This window comes from Crinia signifera, chromosome 3 (genome assembly GCF_055691185.1).
Source record: "Crinia signifera chromosome 3, ASM5569118v1, whole genome shotgun sequence".
NCBI classification, from domain to species: Eukaryota; Metazoa; Chordata; class Amphibia; order Anura; family Myobatrachidae; genus Crinia; species Crinia signifera.
In genome coordinates this window covers 301312587-301337345 of record NC_139219.1, presented here as the reverse complement: position 1 = coordinate 301337345, position 24759 = coordinate 301312587, and the positions used below count along the sequence as shown (strand labels likewise).

The 24759-nt window shown below is 48.0% G+C and overlaps 1 long non-coding RNA gene across 1 annotated transcript; it reads left to right on the top strand.

Annotated features, from left to right (window-relative positions):
• The first annotated feature begins 9079 nt into the window (after positions 1-9079).
• LOC146062772 (uncharacterized) lies at positions 9080-13914 on the top strand. The gene is made up of 3 exons (XR_014471510.1): positions 9080-10285; positions 11843-12044; positions 12511-13914. It is a non-coding gene; the product is annotated as an uncharacterized LOC146062772 (long non-coding RNA).
• The last annotated feature ends 10845 nt before the right edge of the window (positions 13915-24759 follow it).

The window sequence follows — 24759 nt, the reverse complement described above, 5'->3', positions numbered from 1 at the left end:
GCAAGGCCAGATCAAGCCTTTGGGAGGCCACTTAGAAAAAGGGAGTTTGTCCCAACTGCTCTGGCCCTCTCCATCTTGCCAGCATTGCCCTCATTTGTAGGTGATACATGGAATATTGGGGTCTCATTGGTCACCCACACTTGCGGGGCTACTACGTAGGGGCACATTCCATATATCCCTGGCCAGACCACAGTGACATCACTCGCTCCCCTGATTCCTGTCCCAGTGTGTAAGTAGTACAGAGGCTGCTACTATTGTTGCATGTAACAAGATAGATGATACACATAGAAGAAAATAAAATTAACTATATTTTAAAGGTTTTAGGTTGTCTTTGTTCCATTACAAGAACACTTTATAAAATAGTGCTGTATTCTCTGAGACATCCCTACTACACAAATGCAAATCTGATATGAGCTGTAAAATGTTTAACTTGGCTAACTCATCAATATAACTTATACCCCTTACCCACTATCAAAAATAACCCAGGTCGATGCGCGGGTATGTTTGCTAGTGGAAACGCAAAATTCCGGATCGACTGACCGGAGACTCCAACGTGAGTAGTTACCTGGGTTGGACCTGGGGCAGTGGAAACTGGTAAACCGGGTTGATGTGACCAGGGTGCCATTCACTGCAATGTAAAGGCGCTGCCGGGAGGTGCTCTCATCTCCCAGCGCCGGCCCCGCCTCCCGATTACATCATCCGCCCAGCTTTATGCTGGGTCGGGAGACTAGTGGAAAAGGGTCAGCAAGCCGGGTAGCACCTGGGTACAAAATCCTGTGTGCGTCCCAGCTTGCCTAGTGTAAAAAGTGGTATAAAAGGGCTGTGGTAGACTAGTAAAGGTGGGAAGGTGCATGGAGCTGCAGCACCAATTGTGCGCTGATCATAGATACTGCAGTGTACCACGTCTGCTGCTGAGAGTCAAAATGTTTTATCCTTGAACCCCCAGGCTCTGAACCTTGACATACAAGACCAGGATATTCTGGTATATTGTGCTGGTAAAGTGAGATGGCTGAATACTCAGTAAACTGAAAGACTGATACATAAGCCTTTATTCAATACTAATCTATTTTTGTGCCCGCTTAGGAACCGGATACGTTGGAGAGTGTATCTGGTGGCTATACACAATAATCACGCAGAGACAGATCATGCCAGGAGATGAAAACACTGGTGTTTTAGAATTCCTAGCAAATAATGGATGCAGTCATTAGGTGAAGAGACAGGTGTGTTATCATAAGCCAAAAGCCTATGCGACTAGCCATGGGAATGGAATGGGACAGCTAGTGTACGTGATGTTGTTATTAGTAACCGGTACATATATTGTGCCTTCATATTCCATTGTGCTTTACAACTGGGAGCAAAGCATAAATAAAACCTGGGTAATAAGAAGAAGTTACGGTAGAAAGAGAACATACAGCATACTTCACAACTTTGGAGAGTAATAAGGAGGGACATCAGCATTTTAGGTCACCATCAATGGCTGCCATCATTGGCAGTAGTACAAACAGTCATTATTGGCAGCATAATATCTAAAGGTTGACCAGTAATGTTTTTGACTATCAATGGTCATCTATTTTCTTTTAATTGACTGGTCCACTGGCCAATCAAAACATGGAGGCGTGGCTTCACATGTGAGGGGCAAAGCTATGTTCCATGTCCCTGCACCTTCAGGAGAATTAAGAAAGAACTATTTGGTTATGCTGTGCCACCAATGTAGGAGAACTATCTGGTGGATGCATTTTGGACTTCCTGTAGATGTAGTGGTGAAAGTATGTTTAGGGGAAGACCAGTATAGAGACCTACAATAACCAATGCAAAAGATAATGGGGTAAATAATTGTATACGTGTCCCCATGGTGATTCAGGAACCATGTTACACAGGGCAGACATTCATTTATCAATCCGTTATACTGTTTCATACTGGCCAGAGCCCCTAAGAGCAATGATAATGATAACCATCATTAACCCTTTATTGGTGAACATGCACAGTCACACTGGTGCTGCTGAGCATGTAACTGCATGCTGTGCAGCCAAGAGCTCCTTGTAGAGGTCAGCCATAGCCATTTACTGGTGCACACAGGTGCTGTAACTGCCTAGGGCTCCCAGGGTGCAGTAAACAGCACTTAATAGGAATACAGGGCAGTATTAACCCTTTATTGGTTTCCGAAATAGTTTTTTGTGTGTGCCACAATTACTATAATATAAGCATAGGGATTCGCAGCAGTGTGTAAAAAAAAAAAAATATTAAAAAAATACCATAAAATGTGTTTGTGCTCAGTGCCAGAGAGTAGTATTGTTTTACAATAATCCACAGTAGGTGCTGTGCCAATGGGGTGTGGTATGGGACTCGGACAGTCGGGATCCCGACAGTCATTATCCCGACGTCGGGATCCCGACTGGCCAGAGTCAGACAGCATGGCGAGTGCAAAAAAGCCCCTTGCGGGCACGGTGGCTCGCTACGCGAGCCACCTATTCTATTCTCCCTCTATGGGGGTCGTGGACCCCCACGAGGGAAAATAGCGGGTGGCCGTCGGGCACATGGCTATCTGCGTTTTGACAGTCGGGATCCCAACGTCGGGTAAATGATTGTCGGGATCCCGACTGTCGGGAACCCGTCCGGCACCAATAATAATATAAATGCTGTGAGTCGCAGTGTGATGTTGTATTTTGTTAATAAAACACTGAAATAATAAAAAAGTGTGGAATCAGTTCATTTAATAGTAGAAGCAGCAACCAAGTACTAGTGCTGTGGCTGCTGCCAATCATGATAATACTAAAACTACTAAAGGTAGTCCAGGCAGCAGAAAATGTTATAAAAGGCACCTGAAATTAAAATATTCCACAATGTTAAAAAAGTGGTAGAGGTATCATCTTTAAAACCAACAAATCAGTACAAAGAAAAAAAGAACACAAAGGCTGAAGAATGAACTATGTTTAGAAAGGTTGAGAGCCTAGGGATGTCCATGTTAGCTATAGGTTAGTCTGACATTTTTTCACACTGTATCTGTAGAGAATACTCCATTTCTGCAGCCTCTGCAAATGACAAGCAAAGATGGTGAAGATGACATGATAGAAATTGAGGATGCTATTATGGAAGGGCAAACGGATGATGGGGTTTTTGTGTACTATATGATGATAATGAATATATTGTTGAAGAGAATGTTGTGTAACAAGATTACAGTCAAGACAGGATATGGCAGGCAGTTTTCAGTGTTTGTGCAAGCATTTAGGGCCTTATTCTGGTTGGAGCGGCCGGACCGTACGCGCACGTCCCGGGATTTTTTATGATCTGCGCATGCGTACATTCGCTAATGCGCAGGCGCGACCACTCACCAACGCTTACGGACGGGTCTCTACGTGCGAAAAAACCTGTACGCGAGTGTACGGGTATTGGGGGCGGCATAGGGGCGTGTTGAGGGGAGCGGCCGAAATAATGAGGGAGAATGGGCGTAAATATGGGCGTACACGGGGGTGTGCACCAAAAATGAGCGGTGCTACTACCGCACGATCGACTAAAGCACCGTTCATTTCGGACACAAAACAGGCGGCCGCCAACCGACATCTCAAACCACCCCTACAGATACCGCATGCCAGCGTGCGCCTGGGTTAGCTAATTTACGCGGATTACTACTCAAACACATACACCTGAATGTAATAAGCAATGCTGCAGTCTATTAAGTCAAAACCATGAATTCACTACCTGCAAGCCACACACAGCACTCTAACACATTGGAAGGTTATCTTTCTATACTTCTCTACATTTAAAGGTTTGTTTAATTTAAGGTAAGAATCTTTGTAAGACCTGCTTATATATGCTAAGGTAAGTATTTGTTAAACAGTTCGACACATTCACTACGTGCTTTCATAGACTTTACACAGTAGCACACTCAATCTACACAAGTCGACATGTGTCAACGTGTTCACTCTAATACAAACATAGGTTTTGTATTTATGATACAATAACATCAACCACATCTAACACCTACAAAGGATGTTTCAGCAATGTTTTAAGCCCATGCCCACTATTTTGCACATTAATTAATTCAATCAATTAATTAATTTTCATAATTATAGTTGAAAGGCAAGATTTGCAGGTCCATATATATGAAGGGTATGTCAGCGTACACGGACGTACGCTCACTCTCACGAGCGGTGACATAAGCTGACTTTTCTATTGAAAACAATAGGGACCCGTCCGTGCAAGCTGGCGTACGCTCAGATAGCCGCAAGAAGTCGGTGGGAAGACGGCCGAGAGACGTCCGTAAACGGAGGTGTACGCTCAATTGTACGCCAGTTGTCGGAGTGTAAGGGCTGGTCCGTCCGTGTACGTTGGCGTACGCTCATTTGTACGCCACTCCCCTTCTACGTTGTTTATGCCCGTACGTATGCGGCTGAGTTGTGGGTGGACTTAACCCCAACGGCCGCGTACGGCTAGCGTACGTTAATAGCGAACGTACGCACGTTTGGCCGCTACGATCAGAATAACCTCCTGAGTGCCTGCGGACACTGTCAGTCCAAGACCCTGGCGCTATAATACTTGGCCTGATAACTGGCCACTTTTTGGCATTAGTAGCCTAGGCAGCAGACTGAATAGGGTTTAAATCACTGCTACTGCAATCAGTCCACTTCTCAGTGAAGGTCTGAAAACCTGGACCCATGTGCTTGAGAGCCCACCATTCTCTTCCTCAAGCACACCTCAGAGACCCATTACTGGCTTTGTAGTAAACCAGGTTCTCTTAACTGACTGCAACTGCGGCCAGCACTGTGGGCAGCCGGCGGTGTCTCATGGACTCACAAGGCTGTGAATTTCGCAGCCTTGCGAGTCATCCAGAATAAGATCCAATGTTTGTGTAAGTCAGCCACCAGAGGCTGCAGTTCTTTCTCATGATAAGAAGAAAGTCATAACACCAAAATACCACATCTTGGGTGTGGGATTATTTTTAACAAAATCTTGGCAACAATTGTGAAGGCAGGTACTCCATTTGTAAGACAAAGTTAGAGGTTAACCATTTAGGCGGCACCACCTTCATGTTAAATTCATGACATTTATTTGACAAAAATATATTTGAGGTTGCCCCAGTGACTGACTAAAAATGGTATTTTGCAAATATATATTTATTTGTTATACATTATTAAATTGCAACACATTTTCAGACAGAAATAACTGCCGTGTGTTTGTGCCGCTGCTCTGTTGCTTACTTTAGCCAGCCAAAATTTTGGCAATATTGGTGAACAATGTTATGAGCAGTGTTCCCTCTAAGCTGTGCGCACGTGCGCGCGCACACACCTTGACGAGCGTGCGCACAGACATTACAACAGAGCGCACAAAGCAGCAGTGGTCCCTTTTTGCAGTTGCGGACTCAATTTATGTGTGTTTCACCCATTAACTACATTGTGTGCTGTGTTTTGAATGTTTCAATGTTTAATATAATTTTGAAGTAAAGTTAACACAAATGCTGAACGTCATTTTCCAGTTATATATAAGTGACGCACGAAAATGTAAATTTCATTCCAAAGTTGCACAGCCAAAATCTTTAGCCGCACAAAGCCTTCGTAAAATTAGAGGGAACATTGGTTATGAGGTGGTCAAAATCCACTGTAAATGAGGTTATTAAGGTTTATAATACTGTAGAAACACAAAACAGGCTGAGTTTAGATGTTTTTATCATTTAAAACAAATGCAAAATCCAAAGCACTTGAGGGTGGTTTTGGCAAAACCAAAACAGAATGGTGGATTAGAAAAAAAACTAAAACTCTGGGGGTATGCCACATCTCTACTCATGCATAGATATGTCTATGTTGTTTTTATTACAATATTAAGGCTTTGAAGAACATAATTGTCTACAGGTTTCTTTCTAACACTGCAACAAATCTGCATCCCCCTAAAGTTTGCATGCACAGCGCAGCCCTGTATGTAGAATATGTGTTTATATATAAGCTGTTCTTCTGTTGCGGTTCACTTGATCTTCTGGAAGTAATCTGAGTGTGATCCTAGTAGATTGAGCATATACAAAAACTGCTGACAAAACTTTTCAGACTGGAAGTTGACAAGAGATAGCTGAGTAGCTGTGACACCCCAATGCCCTCATTGATTACAGCACACAATGACAGTGACACCGGCAGAGACCCAGCGAGATATAAATAGCTCACTAAATTAGTGCGAGAACACTGAATTTTCCATCTATCATGATGAAATGCATCCGTGTTACTACTTAGGGAAAATGTTACATAATTGGATTCATTAAATAACCTTGGTTCCTTTTATGCCATATCATTCACCTTCTGATCTCAGCGGCAGTTGTAAAGGACATAAGCAGAGATAATTGTTGGAAGAAGCCTCTTGGGGCAGGCCTCTCTCTGCTGGCCTCCTGTGCTGAGCAGGATAAAATACTTTTTTACAATAGAATAAAAAACAAAAAAAAAAAGGTCTCGTAATTCTAGTGTGTAATGAAGAGACGCGTCGAACTGAGAAAATACAAAACAGCATAAATACAGTAATGCACATTCTAATGAGATGCTTTCTTCTCTGCACGTTTATTTTTACTTTACAATTATCAGATGCATTATTTATTTTATTTATATACTTACAGTTTCTTATATATAGCGCAGCATATTCCGTTGCGCTTTACAATTGGAAAATTATAATGTTAATTAATTTAATTTGTTTATTTTTCTTTCCCCATTACAGGGGGAAATTTACTAAGATCAAATGGGTACGAAGGCACCAATTCTATGTACTGTATGGCCAGGACCCGGTGCCCGGCAAATTTACAAATAACCGAATTCGGCTGATTTGCCCTTTTTACGTATGGCAGCTTAAATATGACTGGAAATGTGACACATTTTCCATCTGTATTTGGCTGGAGATCAGTCAGATCTGTGCAGGCTTCTCTGTGTAAAGAAAAATAAATTAAATAATTTTAAAAAAGCTGGTCCTGGTTGCAGAAATACAGAGGGGGGGTGAAATGTAAAACTATGAAAGGCACCAGGCTCATGGCCCCGCCCTGGTTCCAAAAATATGGGGGACAAAAGGAGTAGGTCTCCAGTGGCGTAACTATAGCCCCGCAGCCCCCGCGGTGGCAGGGAGGTGCTGAGAAGGTGGCAGCAGAAGCCAGGACCCGCTGCCATTTGTGGGTCCTGGCTTCTGCTGCCACACCCCCCCCCCTCCCCGGCGGCCGGTACCTCCTGCTACCGGCGCTTTTATCATGTCCTCCCGGCTCTCCGGGCTCCAGCTTCTACGTTATTAAAGAGTAACACTCAGAAAATGGCTGCCCCCAAACAGCAGACCATTTTTAATGGTTGCTAGAGGAGGCCGCCGTCTCCTCTAGCATCTTCAAAAACTGTCTGCATTATGTGGGCAGACATTTTCTGAGTGTTACTTCTTAACAGCAGGAGCCGGGAAGACAGGACAGAAGCGCCGGCAGCAGGAGCCGTGGAGAGCAGGGACCCGAATCCAGACAGAAGCGCAGGGGGTATGAGGTACTGCCTGCAGGGGGGGGGGGGTACTTTGTTTGTTAACCCTACAGGGGGGGGGGATTAGGGGGGCGCTGGCCCAATTTGTGTCAGGGGGGTGCAAATTAATTAGTTACGCCATTGTAGGGGTCCCCCATATTTTTGAAGCCAGCACCGTTCTCAAACAGCCAGCAGTGTCATGCCACAGCCGGGGGACACTTTTTACATAAGGTCCCCTGGCCAAAGCATTAACAACATGGCTGGTAAGCCCGGGCCCCCCCCCCAATAAAGAGATGTCCCCCCGCCAGTAGTCCCCCAACCTCGGCTGAAACTCGGGGCTGTCCTGCTACCCTTGGGCTGTGGGTGGCAGGCTGATGGAGTGTAAGTTAAAAAATAAAGCGCAAAAAAAATTGGGTACTGTAGTAGAACTACAGGGCCCAGCAAGCCTCCCCCATAAGCTGGGACTTGGAGAGAACCACAAGTCCCAGCATGCGGGGCAATAAAGGGCCCACTGGGACTTGTAGTCCTACTTCAGAACCAATACCCCAATAACTGACACACACCTGTAAAAATGTAACTTTAGTACATACTACATTCATTCATACATACTTAACTATAGGGATCAACATAGGCCTGTCCTCTTGTCCAGTAGAATCCACATCAGAACCTGTGTATAAAAATTATACTCGCACTCCCATCTGGCAAGATTGCGTCCACTTCCGTCCAAGTAGAATCCAGGGTTGAAAACAATAAACAATAAATATCCGGCTCCAGCGGACCCCGAGAATTATGGGAAGCGCTGGTCCAGGTGCAATGTTAAATCTTTAACATTGCGCCCTATGGTAAGAACTGGCCAAAGATGTCCTTGTTAACAATTCATAACATGCGCATCTATGGAGCCGCACAGCCGCCAATCAGGTGCGAAGCTCACAGGGAGCCCCCTCCTGATGGCTGAGGGAATTCCCTATGACAACATCACAGAGAATTCCCTCACTCTCGTGAGGGGTTGCTTGTGTAAACAAATTGTCCGCTCGATTACAGAAACTGCGTTTTATAGAAGCGAAAGCTTACCTAAGCTTGAGAGGAGATAAGCACCCTGTTTTGTAGGAAGAAATTGTTAGCTTTTCTTTGATTGGTGTTTCAGTCAGGGGTGTTTATTGGGTGCAGTTAGCTCAGCTAGCCAGTGAGAGCAGAGTGAGGGGGAGGAGTTAGGAGTTAATATAAGGGCTGGCTGAGGTAAATTATTCCTCTTGCCATTTTTTGGATTCCATGGAGACTGCTGTCCTTCGGTGTCTGACTAGGCTAAGTGCTATTCTTTATTATTCTTCTACTATTCTGTGTAGTTTCTTCTTATCCCTTCCCTGCTTATTCTATCCTCCTATTATCTATCTTTCTATCTGCATTCTTTATTTTCAGTGGCTTAATAAAATTGTGTCTTGTACTGTATGTAAGCCGCAACTTTCGGAGGTAGTAATTTTTCTGTAGGTAGTGGAAATGTCCGGTCCGCGCCGCAGCGCTCCCCCTCCCCAGAGGCTGGCTGAGGTGGCCAGGCCCCTTCAGTCAGCCACCGCTTCCCGTGTGACACGGGGAGCGCAGCTTGCGGCTGCTGCAGCTATGGGGGGTTCGCGCAATGTCCCTGCTCATGCGGCTAGCGCGGCGGGAGCTAGAGGGAGGGCGCGTGGGCGCAATAGTTCAGCAGGGCGGGCGGCTGCCCGTCCTGCTGTGCAGAATGACGGCATCATGGCGGCCGTTGTAATAGGGACGCAGTGCCCGGCCCCCTCGCCGTCAGGCCTGCAGGCCTGGTTGGCTAGGGGGACGCAGGGCAGTAGGGCACATAGTTTAAGGGGTAGCCCTGCCCCAGGGGATTTAGTATCGTGGACTGGGGGGTCTGAAATGTCTGCTAGCCCCCCCTCATTATCTCTGGGGGCCATTTTGGATGCAGGGGATCAAATTTCAGGGAGCAATCCCACAGCCTCAGGGGCTGGGGATATGCACCAGCATGTACATGTAGGAAACCTGTCAATTGCGAGAGATCAGGCAGAGGTCAGGGTGGATGATTGGCAATCCCCCCAGTCAGTTAGGGGGGCTTTTACTCCAGTAGTCAGGGTGAGAGCATCCCCATTGGCCATGTTTGCACCCCCGCCATCTACTCCAGTGTTGAGGTCTAGGCCTGTGCCTGTGGCTCCGCCCACAGCGCTGCAGCAGTTAAGAGGGGTTACTGATAGTTCTGCTGCGGTTCAGTCAGCCCATTTTGGCAGCTGGTCACCGTATTTCAATACGGCGTTCAGTCAGCAGAGTGTACAAGGAAATTTGGCTGCATGGCCGTAGTGGGTTAACCCGCAGCAGCCCATGTACCAGACCACGGGCCAGTCATGGGGCAGGGCGGACCAGGGTAGCCAGGGTCAGCAATTGTGGGCTTTCAACCCGGGTTATGGGCAACCAACCGTGGGGTTTTATAGCATGGGGATACCCCAGGGGGTGTCTAACCCCGGGCAGCAAAATATTTTGCAGTTCCCCCCACCTCCCCCCCCCCCCACCACCTCCTGCGGCCAGGCCCCCCAGCAGCCCGGCGGCAGGGCAGCAAGTGGCGCAGAGCAGCGACCTTGCAAGGGGTACAGGCGCTGTGGAAGAGGCCATAGTGACAAATGTGGTGACAGAAAATGTTGTAAACCCAGTTTCTGTAAGCATTCCTTTGCAGGCAGTCTCAACGGGCGCTGGGCCAGGGAGCATGTCTGATGTCTTGGAATCATCGAGTCAAGTCGCGGTGGGCGCACTGCGCAGCGAGGGACATGTCGTGTGAACAGAGGAGCAGGCGGGGCCATCATCGGCTGGAACAGGTGAGATACCGCAAGCGGCGCAGCGGGAAGCAGCAGGGACTTATTCAGACAGTTCCACGGATTCATCCAGCTTGGATGGTGGGCCGCACAAGCTCATGAAATATTTTGCGCAGAAGATTAGGGGGAAAAAGAAGGGAGCAGGAAGTTCAAGGAGCGTAGCCAGCAGCGCAGCTAAGGTGGAGCCGGATGCGTCAGGTGATGCCGTGCATTGCTCTAATACGGCAATATTGAGGGGTTTGAGATCTAAGATCAGGGATAAGATAAAAAAGGGCCGATTTGTGGATATGTTTGCCATAACACATGAAGCAAAAACTGCATTAGACGCTGCAAAGGCAAAGGGCCCAGCAGCTGAGGAGGCTAGGCGGTCATATTCTAATTGGCTGGCGGGGGCGTATGTGTTTGTGGCCTGTTATACAGAAACAAGGCTGTCAGAGCATATGAACATGTTTAAGTACTTTCATTTAATACATAGTATGTACTTGTCAGGAAGGTTGAACGCATGGAGACAGTACGATGAACTTTTCAGAAAAAAGCAGGAGGGTCAAACAAATTCAGTTTTGGGTTCAAAGACGTAGAAGTTTGGTTAGAAGTTACCCAGCAGGCAAGGGGCGTGAGTGAGATGGGCTTAGTTCGTGAGCAGCCCTTTCTTGGTAGGTCAGGGTACAGCGGGTCTGGGAAAGGAAAGTGCTACACCTTTAACAAAGGGCAATGCGCAAGAGGGGCAGGGTGCAAATATAGGCATGTATGCATGCTCTGCAGTGGAAGCCACACCGCAAAGGAGTGTGCAAGGTCAGGGGGCCAAACAGCTGGGAGAGGGGAGGCTAGGCCCAGTGTTAGGCAAGGAGGAGTCCCCAGTTAAGATTGACGAGTTAAAAAGATGGTTGAGGCTCTTTCCTCTTAGGGAGGAGGCTGCCTTTTTGTTGGAAGGGTTTTCAGTAGGCTTTCGTCTACCAATAGTAGATAGGGTGATTGCATCTGCGGGTAGGAACTTGAGGTCAGCTAGAGATTTCCCAGAGGTGGTAAAGAAAAAGGTTGAGAATGAGGTGAGTTTTGATAGGATGATAGGGCCTTTTAAGGAGCCCCCAATTGCGGACCTATGTATTTCTCCGCTGGGTGTGGTGCCTAAGAGGGAACCTGGGAAATATAGGCTGATACAGCATTTGTCATATCCAGAAGGGGGGTCAGTGAATGATGCACTAGATCAGAAAATTTGTAGTGTTAGCTACGAATTGTTTGAACAGGCATTGGTTTTAGTGCAGGGTTATGGTAAAGGAGCTCTGATGGGCAAAGTAGATATCGAGTCAGCGTTCAGAATTTTACCGTTGCATCCGGAGTCATTCATATATATGGGTTTTAAGTTAGGGGATGGATTTTATGTTGACAAATGTTTGCCGGTGGGTTGTTCGGTTTCTTGTTCCTTCTTTGAGTGTTTTAGTAGTTTTTTACAATGGTGCATTAAGGCGGGTTGTAGGCAGCAAGGGGTAACACACTATCTTGAGGAGGTTAGCCCCAGAGGCGGATCCTGTTGGGTTGATATGTCCTGTTAATTTATGGCAGATCATCGAGCCGGCATTGAAGGCATAGCTCTGAAGGCGTTGGCTCCAAGTACACTTAGGACTTATTCAGTGGCTTGGAACGAGTGGTCGGTGCACGGACGATCCCCAGATGTCCATGGTGTCCCCCGGTGTCCACGGCGGCCTTCGGATTCCACTATCTTTAGGATAAAAAAAAAACATAAAGATTCAATATATATAAATATGTAAGTAAATATATAAATAGAAAATACTGTATGGTGCTCACAGTATAGATAAAATAACTTGTGACTTCCTAATTAACCATATAAACAATTTCCAACGAGCAGGACGCACCAGAGGCAGACTGGCCTATAATATAACCTGTTTTGTTTGATGACATTTGACCCCATTTATAGTCATAATGAATAAATGCAAAATAATTAGCATATATGAAATTGACTTTGCCACTTAGCCCTTGATTGCAGAGCATCTAGTGTTTGCACTGTCTGCCTGCTTGGCTGACATGTAGCAATGAGTGAATGGTGATTGGCATACAATATATATATATATATATATATATATATATATATATGTATTTTCTAAAGAATTAGTTTCCATAATTCTAAAGGTGTATAATATAATGTGTATTAAATATAATGTTACCCTGATTTTACATTTTATTTATTTTTGTCTAAATGTTTTTTATTAAAGCAATAACGAAACTCGGATTGTGGAGTCTCAGAGACCTTACCATCGAAGGGAAATCACTTGTGCTGCGGAATGAGATTCTTCCTGTTCTTCAGTACACCGCCCAGGCCTGGCCACCTCTGGCCACGATCTGCAAGGCCATCACACGGGCCGTTTTCCACTTCATCTGGGGCTCCAAAATGGACAGAGTCAAGCGGATTGTTATGTACAAAGATCCCCTCAAAGGTGGCAAAGGCATTCCAGACATTCCAACTATGCTGAGAGCCTTCTTTGCATGTAACTGTATCCGCAGAACTTTGATAGACAATTGTGCCGGCTCTGCGGGGAACTCCATGTCCCGCTTCTTCCTCCTACCAATGTGGAGGACCCTTAAACGGGACAAGTGGGACAGCTCCATCCCTTACAACTGGACTACTCCATGATTCTACCTGGATGTGTCCAAGTTTGTGAGGGAGCACCAACTGGAGGGATTGAAACCCGACTTGTGGAAACCTAAAACGGTCCACAAGCTCATCAGAGCCAAAGACGTCATGGAACCGATTTCAGGGCTCCCTTCAGCAACTGCCAAGTTTGTCTGGGAGTATGTGGCCTCCAAAAGGCTCACAAATAGACACAAAGACATGTCATGGATGGCCATTCAGGGGGGCTTGCCTCACCGGTCATTCATGCACTCCCGAAACTTGTGTAGGTATAGACATTGTCCCTGGTGCTTTGTGCATGAAGAAACCTCCATGCACATCTTCTGGGACTGCACCTACGCACAGTTGTTGTTGGATGCCCTAGAGACTGAATTCAAGGACTCCGTGCCCAGGAACTGTCTTTCATACCTTTCGGTACTGTATGGACTATTCCCGGGCACCCACACATATGGGGCGACCCAGGAAGCCTGGCGCCTTATAAACTGTGTTAAGGACGCTTTGTGGTTTGCCAGAAATCGTCTCATATTGCGGAGGGAGAGAATGTCCGTTCAGGACTGCCGCAGGCTGGTTCACAGCCTGCTCAGAGACTATTCCATTCGGGATAGCCCTGAGGAGGAAGAGGACTAAACCCCTTTTCTTCTGGTCCTTTCCCCTTGTTTGGACTGTTTTATAAGACTTTGGGACCGTGGCCCCTTCCCCCTCACTTCACAATGTCTGTTGTTTTGTTGATGTATTTCTATGTATTGCCCTCCCCTTATATGTGTCTGTCTGGTCAATAAAGCTTCGGGCATGTGATTCCTCCTCCCTCACCCCCTACCCTCCACATCCATAGTCTTGTATACTGTTGTGTAAATGTTACCGTTAGAATGCATAGTATAGTCTATAGTGTGAGTTTATCTTGTGCTGTATTTTATAATATGTACTATACTGTTTGCATGTGTACTGTGTTTTGGCTGTGCTGCGACACGGTATATGTGTGGTATTTGTTATCGTCTGTTTTTTGCATTCTTTATGTACAATAAAGACCTGCTTTTTCAATCAAAAAATAACTCCCTGAAAAATCAGCAATCTCCCTCTCTCCCTCATTAGTCAATGCTCTTGCTTTTAAGCCCCGTACACACAGGGCAATTCTCAGGCTATATCGTTGGGGATATGGTCGCTAAGCAGCCATATCCCCACGTGTACTGGGTGACTGTCACCGGGAGCACACTTCCGCGAACAGCCCTTGGGTGGTCCCTGGTTGGAGGAGCAAGCTCCTGCAATCAGCTGTTTCCCCCCACAGAGAGTCTCCTTTTTATCAGCAACCATCTCTGGCCGCTGATGAAAACGGGATGCTGAGCAATATATTGCTCCGTGTGTACGGAACTTTATACAACTAAAGAGATCTCTGCATTTTTGGCTCCACCCCTCTGACAATGGCTCCACTCACTTTTAACTAGCCCCACCCACTTTTTACCACTGAACATTCTCCGGCTGCACTGCTCAACAGCAACATTGTTCATCGCCACAGCTGCCGCTGCCCAGAAGGGCCAAGCACTGAGAGGAGGCTACACACAATTTCAGATCGCTATTAGCACATGCTGTTGGTGTATGCTGCTGCTGAGGGGGCGGGGGGCAATAACACTCCCTCCTCGACTTTAAAGATGCCACACCCACAACATTTTATCGAGGCCCAGTATATCTCTCGGCGGCCCTGGGTACAAATTTTACTTTTCATTGTGACAAACAGCAAGGAACTAGCCTACTGGAACTGGATACATTTGTAGCTGTGAACCATCACATTTAATAACTGAAATGATTTTTTTTATGGCAACAGCAAAACAAAATCTACTGGAAGATATAAAACGAGTTACACCCATGGCAGGGTAAATAAACGCTACAGTTTAGTAAACTTCACAAGTTCACAATTCCTATGAATAATATTTAAAGGCCACAGTCGGATTCCATTATTCAATCTATATTATAATTCCAAAAGTGTTCATAAAAGAACAAGGGTAAATAATTCAGCAAGTTACTGTATTTCATAGTACAGTCATCAGCAGACTATCATGCACGCCAACTAAACTGCGGTATAAAACTAAAGTAGCCCGGGCACTAAAGACTTTTAACATTCTTTACAATGATATTTGTAATTATATGCATGTTATTATATTGTATTGTATGGTAAGATATTTAAGCATTGTTCTTACCTGTAGGGTCATTTGAGTATATTATGGGTTAGGATTATATTTGTGTCACTTGTGTTCATATAATATAAATTAAATGGTACTCTTTACCTAGAACGGCGCCCGCGATTGGCATCGCGGGCAAAAAATCGCGGGCATCAATGTTAAAACTGTGATTGGACGCGATTTTACTGTTAAATGCCTCAATGCCCGCGATTTGGCCATAGGAAACAATGTTAAATGGGCCACAGAGCCCTAATAGTGCCCTTGAACTGTGAAATGGCCCCCACAATTGTTAACGCCACCCCACGATCAACGTCAACCCGAAGCGTGGCGAGCGCAGCGAGCCCGCGAGGGGCGGCGGTACGCGTCCTCCGACCTTTTCATACCCCCACTATCCACGTTGGCGTGGAGTTGAGTATGGAATAGTGTGGCGAGCGCAGCGAGCCACCAAGCCCGAAGCGTGGCGAGCGCACGCGGATACCTTCACAGGTAAACGCGTCCCTTCGCGGGGTTCACAGGTGTCCGCGTCGCCATGGACACCTGGGAAGCCCGCAAGGGGACGCGTATAACTGAAGGTATCCGCGTGCGCTCGCCGCGCTTCGGGCTCGGTGGCTCGCTGCGCTCGCCACACTATTCTATTCTCAACTCCACGCCGACGTGGATAGTGGAGGTATGAAAAGGTCGGAGGACGCATACCGCCGCCCCTCGCGGGCTCGCTGCGCTCGCCACGCTTCGGGTTCACGTTGATCGTGGGGTGGCGTTAACAATTGTGGGGGCCATTTCAGACTTCACGGTGACTATTTGGGCTCTGTGGCCCATTTAACATTGTTTCCTATGTAAAAATCGCGGGCATTGAGGCATTGAACACTAAAATCGCGTCCAATCTCACTTTTAACATTGGTCCCTATGGGAAATCGCGGCCATCGCGGGCATTGCATCACACCCGTTTTTTAGTGCATTCGATGGTCGCGATTGGCGCCGTTCTAGGTAAAGAGTACCAATTAAATTGTTGTAATTAATGATAAGTGGAGAGGTTTTATTTGCTGGAGCTGCGGTGCAAGTCAATATTTAAGTGTGAGTGGTAAATACTATATTCTATGCTACTGTTATTTACCCAATGGTTGCAGAGAACGGGATGCAGTTGAAATCCCGGCGGTCGGAATCCCGGTGGTCGGAATCCCAGCGGTCAAAATTCCGATGCCGGAATCCCGACTGCCGAAATCCCGACTGCCGAAATCCCGGCACTTTGTCCCTCTATGGTGTCCACGACACCCATAGAGGGAGAATAAATTAGTGTGATGAGTGTAGCGAGGCACCAGACCCGCTGCGTGGCAAGCACAGCGAGCCCGCAGTGGGGGGGGGCGCGACCGATCCACGTCCCCCCCTTGTCGGGATTTCGGCGGTCGGGATTTTGACAACCGGGATTCCGACCGCCGGGATTTCGTACCAATCCCCAGAGAACATAGACATGTCCTTTACCCAATGGGATTTCCCAAGTACAGTAGGTCCATAATACTTACCAATACTTGGGTGGAGGCACTGATGATATTCAATAGGCACACACCTTTAAAAGCAAGTTAATGGTCCATATACACTAAGCGGTTTTCCCCCCGCTCGGTGCTGTCAGCAGAGCCGGATTAACAATGGGCCTGATGGAGCTACAGCTCCAGGTACACTCTCTAAATAGGCCCATTTTATAGCTGAGGGTCAGGGCTTTCCAACAAGCCCTGCCCCGCGTTGCTAGCCCCCCCGGGAACCGGAGATAACGCCAGGCAAAGCTGGAACGTTTTCCCCATAGGATAACATGAGACCTGCAATTCCGACCCCCACCTGGTTTCAACGGCATCACAGCAGCTCGTGGTTGATCTCAGTCTAACACAAATCGCTGGGCCTTCAATCTGATACTAGGCTGGTCCATATGGGTTCATTGGTTCTAGAGATATTGCGTATAAACCGATTTTTTCATTTTTGAAATGTAATTTCATGGCTGTTCATGTTGTTTGAGGACAGATTTCTCTGGAACCAAATGGCCCAGTTTCACGGGACCAAAATCATTCAAAGCCTACATGTAAATGGGTCAGTTGGTTCCGAAGATAATGCTGGTTAACTACCCCCCCCCCTTTAAACTTTAAAGGGGGGGGGGGGTTAGTGTTCTCTCCTCACACCAGAAAATGCAGGAACTAGGCTGGTGTAATAGGGGCCAGCCCGGGTAAATCCCTGCATTTTCTGGTGTGAAAGGGGTATTATTTCAAATAGCCGGGACCTGCATTGCTCTGAATACAGCGGGGCAGCCCCCTGCTCTCTGTCCGGCTGTCAATGGCTGTCATTTCTGCCAGGCGGCGGCTGTCCCCCAGTTACCGCAAGCATGTATTCCCCCTTGGCAATGAGCATGCAATCCTACATGGCAATGAGCATGTAACCCCTGGCAATGAGCATATAGGTAAGCAGCATTTATGTAGCATAATTTTAATAGGCATTATGGTGTTTGGCATAATACGTAATGGACATTATGGTGTGTGGCTTAACATGTAATGGGCATTATGGTGTAATTTCTAATGCGCACCTTTGGCGCACAATGCCCGTTTATGAAGCATATTGTGCATTATTGCTTAATCTATTTGGTATAGTGTGTATTTTGGCTTAATCCATGTGGCAAAATTTTGCCTTAATCTGTGTGGCATAACGTGAATTTTGACTCAATCTGTGTGCCATAGTGTGAATTTTGGCTCAGTCGGTGTGAATTTTTGCTCATTCCATGTGGCATAGGGGGACATTTACCAAAATGGATTCGTAGAAAAAAGGTGTATTCGTAGGCAGAAATACACCTTTTTTTTACGAATTTGTATTTTCGGGATTTACAATCCCAAAAATACAACAATTCGTAGTCCTAAAGATGGAACATTCGTATTTGTATTTACAAATACGAATGTCTACACCATCGATAGAATACGACAGAAATCACCATTCAAAAGAATGGTGGTTTCTGATTTACTAAGCAGCCGTATGGATAATACGGCTGCTTAGTGGTGTAAAACACCCACGCAAATACGACAGGAAAATAGAACACCATTTTCATGTCGTATTTGCTTTAAGCCTGCACGGATCAGTCAGATCCGTGCAGGCTTCAGTATAAAAAAATAGAAAAATTAAATAAATAAAAAAAAAAACGGCGTGGGGTCCCCCCCACAGCCGAAACCAGCACCAGGCTGACAGAGCCTGGAGCCGGTAATTAAGGGGGACATTTACCAAAATGGATTCGTAGAAAAAAGGTGTATTCGTAGGCAGAAATACACCTTTTTTTTACGAATTTGTATTTTCGGGATTTACAATCCCAAAAATACAACAATTCGTAGTCCTAAAGATGGAACATTCGTATTTGTATTTACAAATACGAATGTCTACACCATCGATAGAATACGACAGAAATCACCATTCAAAAGAATGGTGGTTTCTGATTTACTAAGCAGCCGTATGGATAATACGGCTGCTTAGTGGTGTAAAACACCCACGCAAATACGACAGGAAAATAGAACACCATTTTCATGTCGTATTTGCTTTAAGCCTGCACGGATCAGTCAGATCCGTGCAGGCTTCAGTATAAAAAAATAGAAAAATTAAATAAATAAAAAAAAAAAAACGGCGTGGGGTCCCCCCCACAGCCGAAACCAGCACCAGGCTGACAGAGCCTGGAGCCGGTAATTAAAAATCAGGGAACCCGACAAATAGGGGTTCCCCGATTTTTAACAACCAGCCCCAGGCTCCTGCTCTGGGGCTGGTTCCCAAAATACGGGGGACAAAATGACTAGGGGTCCCCCGTATTTCAAGAACCAGCCCCAGGCAAAACCAGCCAGCGGGTAATGCCACAGCCGGGGGGAGACTTTTTATGCAAGTCCCCCCGGCCAAAGCATTCATCCCTACTGACCAGTCAGCCTGGCCAGGGGCCCTGGGGGAGTGGGGACCCCCCCAATAAAGGGGTCCCCCCCCTCCAGGACTTACCTGACCAGGCTGAAGCCTGGTGCTGTCCTCGATGCCCCTGGGCGGTGGGCATCGAGCTGATGGTTTTGTGTAAAAAAATAGAATAAAAACCATTGTCTTTTACTGTGGCACTACAAGTGCCAGCAAGCCTCCCCAGCAAGCTGGGACTTGGAGAACCACAAGTCCCAGCCTGCTGGGCATTAAAGGGCCCGCTGGGTCTTGTAGTGCCACAGTAAAAAAAATAGTTAAATAAAACACACTGACACCCATTTTAAATAAAAGTTTAATACACACATTACACACATACTGATACTTACCTATCTTGATCCCGTTGGTAGGTCGCTGGCTCCGGTGTCGGCGGCTCCGTGTCGGCGGCTCCGTTGTCGGCGGCTCCGTGTCGGCGGCTCCGGGGTCATCGGCGTCCTGTCCGAAGATAATCCATGTTGGACCTGTGGAAGGAAATCCTACTCACCCAGGTCCTGCATGGATGGTCTTCGTTCTTCATCTGTCGACATCCCGGTCTTCTGACAGCTGCTGGCGACTTCCAGCAGCTGTCGGCATCTTCCGCGACGCTCCCCGGCTTTCAGAGCCGGAGAGAACCTTCCTGGTCGGCGTCTGGGCTCAGAATGAATTCTGGCCAATCAGGAGCCGCCTAGCCGCCTAGCGGCCAATCAGGAAAGACCTTTCCTGATTGGCCGCTAGGCGGCTAGGCGGCTCCTGATTGGCCAGAATTCATTCTGAGCCCAGACGCCGACCAGGAAGGTTCTCTCCGGCTCTGAAAGCCGGGGAGCGTCGCGGAAGATGCCGACAGCTGCTGGAAGTCGCCAGCAGCTGTCAGAAGACCGGGATGTCGACAGATGAAGAACGAAGACCATCCATGCAGGACCTGGGTGAGTAGGATTTCCTTCCACAGGTCCAACATGGATTATCTTCGGACAGGACGCCGATGACCCCGGAGCCGCCGACACGGAGCCGCCGACAACGGAGCCGCCGACACGGAGCCGCCGACACCGGAGCCAGCGACCTACCAACGGGATCAAGATAGGTAAGTATCAGTATGTGTGTAATGTGTGTATTAAACTTTTATTTAAAATGGGTGTCAGTGTGTTTTATTTAACTATTTTTTTTACTGTGGCACTACAAGACCCAGCGGGCCCTTTAATGCCCAGCAGGCTGGGACTTGTGGTTCTCCAAGTCCCAGCTTGCTGGGGAGGCTTGCTGGCACTTGTAGTGCCACAGTAAAAGACAATGGTTTTTATTCTATTTTTTTACACAAAACCATCAGCTCGATGCCCACCGCCCAGGGGCATCGAGGACAGCACCAGGCTTCAGCCTGGTCAGGTAAGTCCTGGAGGGGGGGGACCCCTTTATTGGGGGGGTCCCCACTCCCCCAGGGCCCCTGGCCAGGCTGACTGGTCAGTAGGGATGAATGCTTTGGCCGGGGGGACTTGCATAAAAAGTCTCCCCCCGGCTGTGGCATTACCCGCTGGCTGGTTTTGCCTGGGGCTGGTTCTTGAAATACGGGGGACCCCTAGTCATTTTGTCCCCCGTATTTTGGGAACCAGCCCCAGAGCAGGAGCCTGGGGCTGGTTGTTAAAAATCGGGGAACCCCTATTTGTCGGGTTCCCTGATTTTTAATTACCGGCCCCGGCTCCTTCAGCCTGGTGCTGGTTTCGGCTGTGGGGGGGACCCCACGCCGTTTTTTTTTTAATTTATTTATTTTTCTATTTTTTTTTTACACCATGCAGCCTGCACGGATCTGACTGATCCGTGCAGACTGCTAGAAATAATTCGTATTAGCAGCCGTATATACGGCCGCTAATACGAATCATTACACCATCGGAGGGTTACAAAGCAGTCGTATCTGACTGCTTTGTAAATCCCCCTCCGGAACACGAGTTTGCATACGACTTAAACAGTCGTATGCAACCGTAGGGAAAATACGAATACGAAAAACTAGGTTTTTCATATTGGTACATTTCCCCCTAAAAATCAGGGAACCCGACAAATAGGGGTTCCCCGATTTTTAACAACCAGCCCCAGGCTCCTGCTCTGGGGCTGGTTCCCAAAATACGGGGGACAAAATGACTAGGGGTCCCCCGTATTTCAAGAACCAGCCCCAGGCAAAACCAGCCAGCGGGTAATGCCACAGCCGGGGGGAGACTTTTTATGCAAGTCCCCCCGGCCAAAGCATTCATCCCTACTGACCAGTCAGCCTGGCCAGGGGCCCTGGGGGAGTGGGGACCCCCCCAATAAAGGGGTCCCCCCCCTCCAGGACTTACCTGACCAGGCTGAAGCCTGGTGCTGTCCTCGATGCCCCTGGGCGGTGGGCATCGAGCTGATGGTTTTGTGTAAAAAAATAGAATAAAAACCATTGTCTTTTACTGTGGCACTACAAGTGCCAGCAAGCCTCCCCAGCAAGCTGGGACTTGGAGAACCACAAGTCCCAGCCTGCTGGGCATTAAAGGGCCCGCTGGGTCTTGTAGTGCCACAGTAAAAAAAATAGTTAAATAAAACACACTGACACCCATTTTAAATAAAAGTTTAATACACACATTACACACATACTGATACTTACCTATCTTGATCCCGTTGGTAGGTCGCTGGCTCCGGTGTCGGCGGCTCCGTGTCGGCGGCTCCGTTGTCGGCGGCTCCGTGTCGGCGGCTCCGGGGTCATCGGCGTCCTGTCCGAAGATAATCCATGTTGGACCTGTGGAAGGAAATCCTACTCACCCAGGTCCTGCATGGATGGTCTTCGTTCTTCATCTGTCGACATCCCGGTCTTCTGACAGCTGCTGGCGACTTCCAGCAGCTGTCGGCATCTTCCGCGACGCTCCCCGGCTTTCAGAGCCGGAGAGAACCTTCCTGGTCGGCGTCTGGGCTCAGAATGAATTCTGGCCAATCAGGAGCCGCCTAGCCGCCTAGCGGCCAATCAGGAAAGACCTTTCCTGATTGGCCGCTAGGCGGCTAGGCGGCTCCTGATTGGCCAGAATTCATTCTGAGCCCAGACGCCGACCAGGAAGGTTCTCTCCGGCTCTGAAAGCCGGGGAGCGTCGCGGAAGATGCCGACAGCTGCTGGAAGTCGCCAGCAGCTGTCAGAAGACCGGGATGTCGACAGATGAAGAACGAAGACCATCCATGCAGGACCTGGGTGAGTAGGATTTCCTTCCACAGGTCCAACATGGATTATCTTCGGACAGGACGCCGATGACCCCGGAGCCGCCGACACGGAGCCGCCGACAACGGAGCCGCCGACACGGAGCCGCCGACACCGGAGCCAGCGACCTACCAACGGGATCAAGATAGGTAAGTATCAGTATGTGTGTAATGTGTGTATTAAACTTTTATTTAAAATGGGTGTCAGTGTGTTTTATTTAACTATTTTTTTTACTGTGGCACTACAAGACCCAGCGGGCCCTTTAATGCCCAGCAGGCTGGGACTTGTGGTTCTCCAAGTCCCAGCTTGCTGGGGAGGCTTGCTGGCACTTGTAGTGCCACAGTAAAAGACAATGGTTTTTATTCTATTTTTTTACACAAAACCATCAGCTCGATGCCCACCGCCCAGGGGCATCGAGGACAGCACCAGGCTTCAGCCTGGTCAGGTAAGTCCTGGAGGGGGGGGACCCCTTTATTGGGGGGGTCCCCACTCCCCCAGGGCCCCTGGCCAGGCTGACTGGTCAGTAGGGATGAATGCTTTGGCCGGGGGGACTTGCATAAAAAGTCTCCCCCCGGCTGTGGCATTACCCGCTGGCTGGTTTTGCCTGGGGCTGGTTCTTGAAATACGGGGGACCCCTAGTCATTTTGTCCCCCGTATTTTGGGAACCAGCCCCAGAGCAGGAGCCTGGGGCTGGTTGTTAAAAATCGGGGAACCCCTATTTGTCGGGTTCCCTGATTTTTAATTACCGGCCCCGGCTCCTTCAGCCTGGTGCTGGTTTCGGCTGTGGGGGGGACCCCACGCCGTTTTTTTTTTTATTTATTTATTTTTCTATTTTTTTTTTACACCATGCAGCCTGCACGGATCTGACTGATCCGTGCAGACTGCTAGAAATAATTCGTATTAGCAGCCGTATATACGGCCGCTAATACGAATCATTACACCATCGGAGGGTTACAAAGCAGTCGTATCTGACTGCTTTGTAAATCCCCCTCCGGAACACGAGTTTGCATACGACTTAAACAGTCGTATGCAACCGTAGGGAAAATACGAATACGAAAAACTAGGTTTTTCATATTGGTACATTTCCCCCATAATGTCTAAGAGGCAAGTACAATATAAAGGGGTTACTCTTTTGTTGCATGATTTGTATAAGGGGTATATGGGGTCCGGTATGATATGCTGGCGGTCGGAATCCCAGCGGTCAAAATACTGACGCCAGAATCCCGACCTCCGCAATGCCGACAAGGGATGGGGGGGCTGTGGATCGCTCCCCCTTGCAGGGGACACCCATTAAGGGTGGATTCCGACCACCGGCATGTTGATCGCATCCCGGTATATGGTGTGGTAAACTTAGGTGACCACATAAAAGGTGCTGAAATGTTGTCTATCAAGTTTTGTCTTTCAGTATTCTTTTTATGACTGGAGTGCCGCCTCACCCCGCAAGTATTTTAGGATTTTAGGACATCAGCATCCTGCGGGTGCACCTTTTGGAGGGCACCCGCCAATATATCTTCCTACATTTTTCCTATGCCATCCCCCTGCTTTTTCCAGGCATATATAATTAGTTGAAAGTATTTATACAAATAGAGACCCATGAGCAGACCACCCAACCAGAACACTGGTCACGCCCCCACATTATTAGGTGCTGGCCACAAACCCTATTATTGCGCATAATAGGCCCTTGATAATTTTCAGCTCCAGGCCCATTTAGACCTTAATCTGGCTCTGGCTGTCAGCGGGGGGCGGATGACATTGTATAGCGCAGCGCTATGCAAAGCCATCCACAAAGCCGCTCATCTGCTGGTTGACCTTTTCAGTGTCGACCTAGAGTCAATCTATCATGAGTCTGGATGCCGTCCACTTCAGGTGTTATTATGCATTCCGTCAGCGGCGTAGCTTTGTTTGGGGTGCCCCCCGCCATTAATGGGGGCGCCCCCCCTCCCCGCCCATCCGTCCGTCCCCCTGTGCCTTCCCCCCCGTGCCCCCTCCCCCCATTGCCGCATGCTTACCTGTCCACGCGTCCCGGCTCCCCTCCTGACTTCAATAAATTCTATACAGACGGACCACGATAAAATGGCCGCCCCCATACCGCAGACAGTTTCAGAGAACAGTCTGCTTTATGGGGCGGCCATTTTATCGTGGTCCGTCTCCATAGCATTGATTGAAGCCAGGAGGGGAGCCGGGACATGCGGACAGGTAAGCATGCGGGGGATGGGGGGATTACTATAGCACCGCAGCGCCCCCATATGCACCGCGCCCCCCCCCCCCCGCGACCGTGGGGGCTGTGGTGCTATAGTTACGCCACTGCATTCCGTTAATACACTAAAAGTTCCATGCAATAATACTGTAAATCCCAAAAGCTGCTCAGAGATGATTTACATGACAGACTGCATCACTGGAAGAGTTAACATCTCTGCAATCCCCGCTATGTCTCTTTCTGAGGTACAGTATGGATACTTAGCTCTTGTCCTAGGGCAATTTTCACCTATAACTGCAGTTTAATGCACCTGTGTTTTAGCATGTAACTGTATAG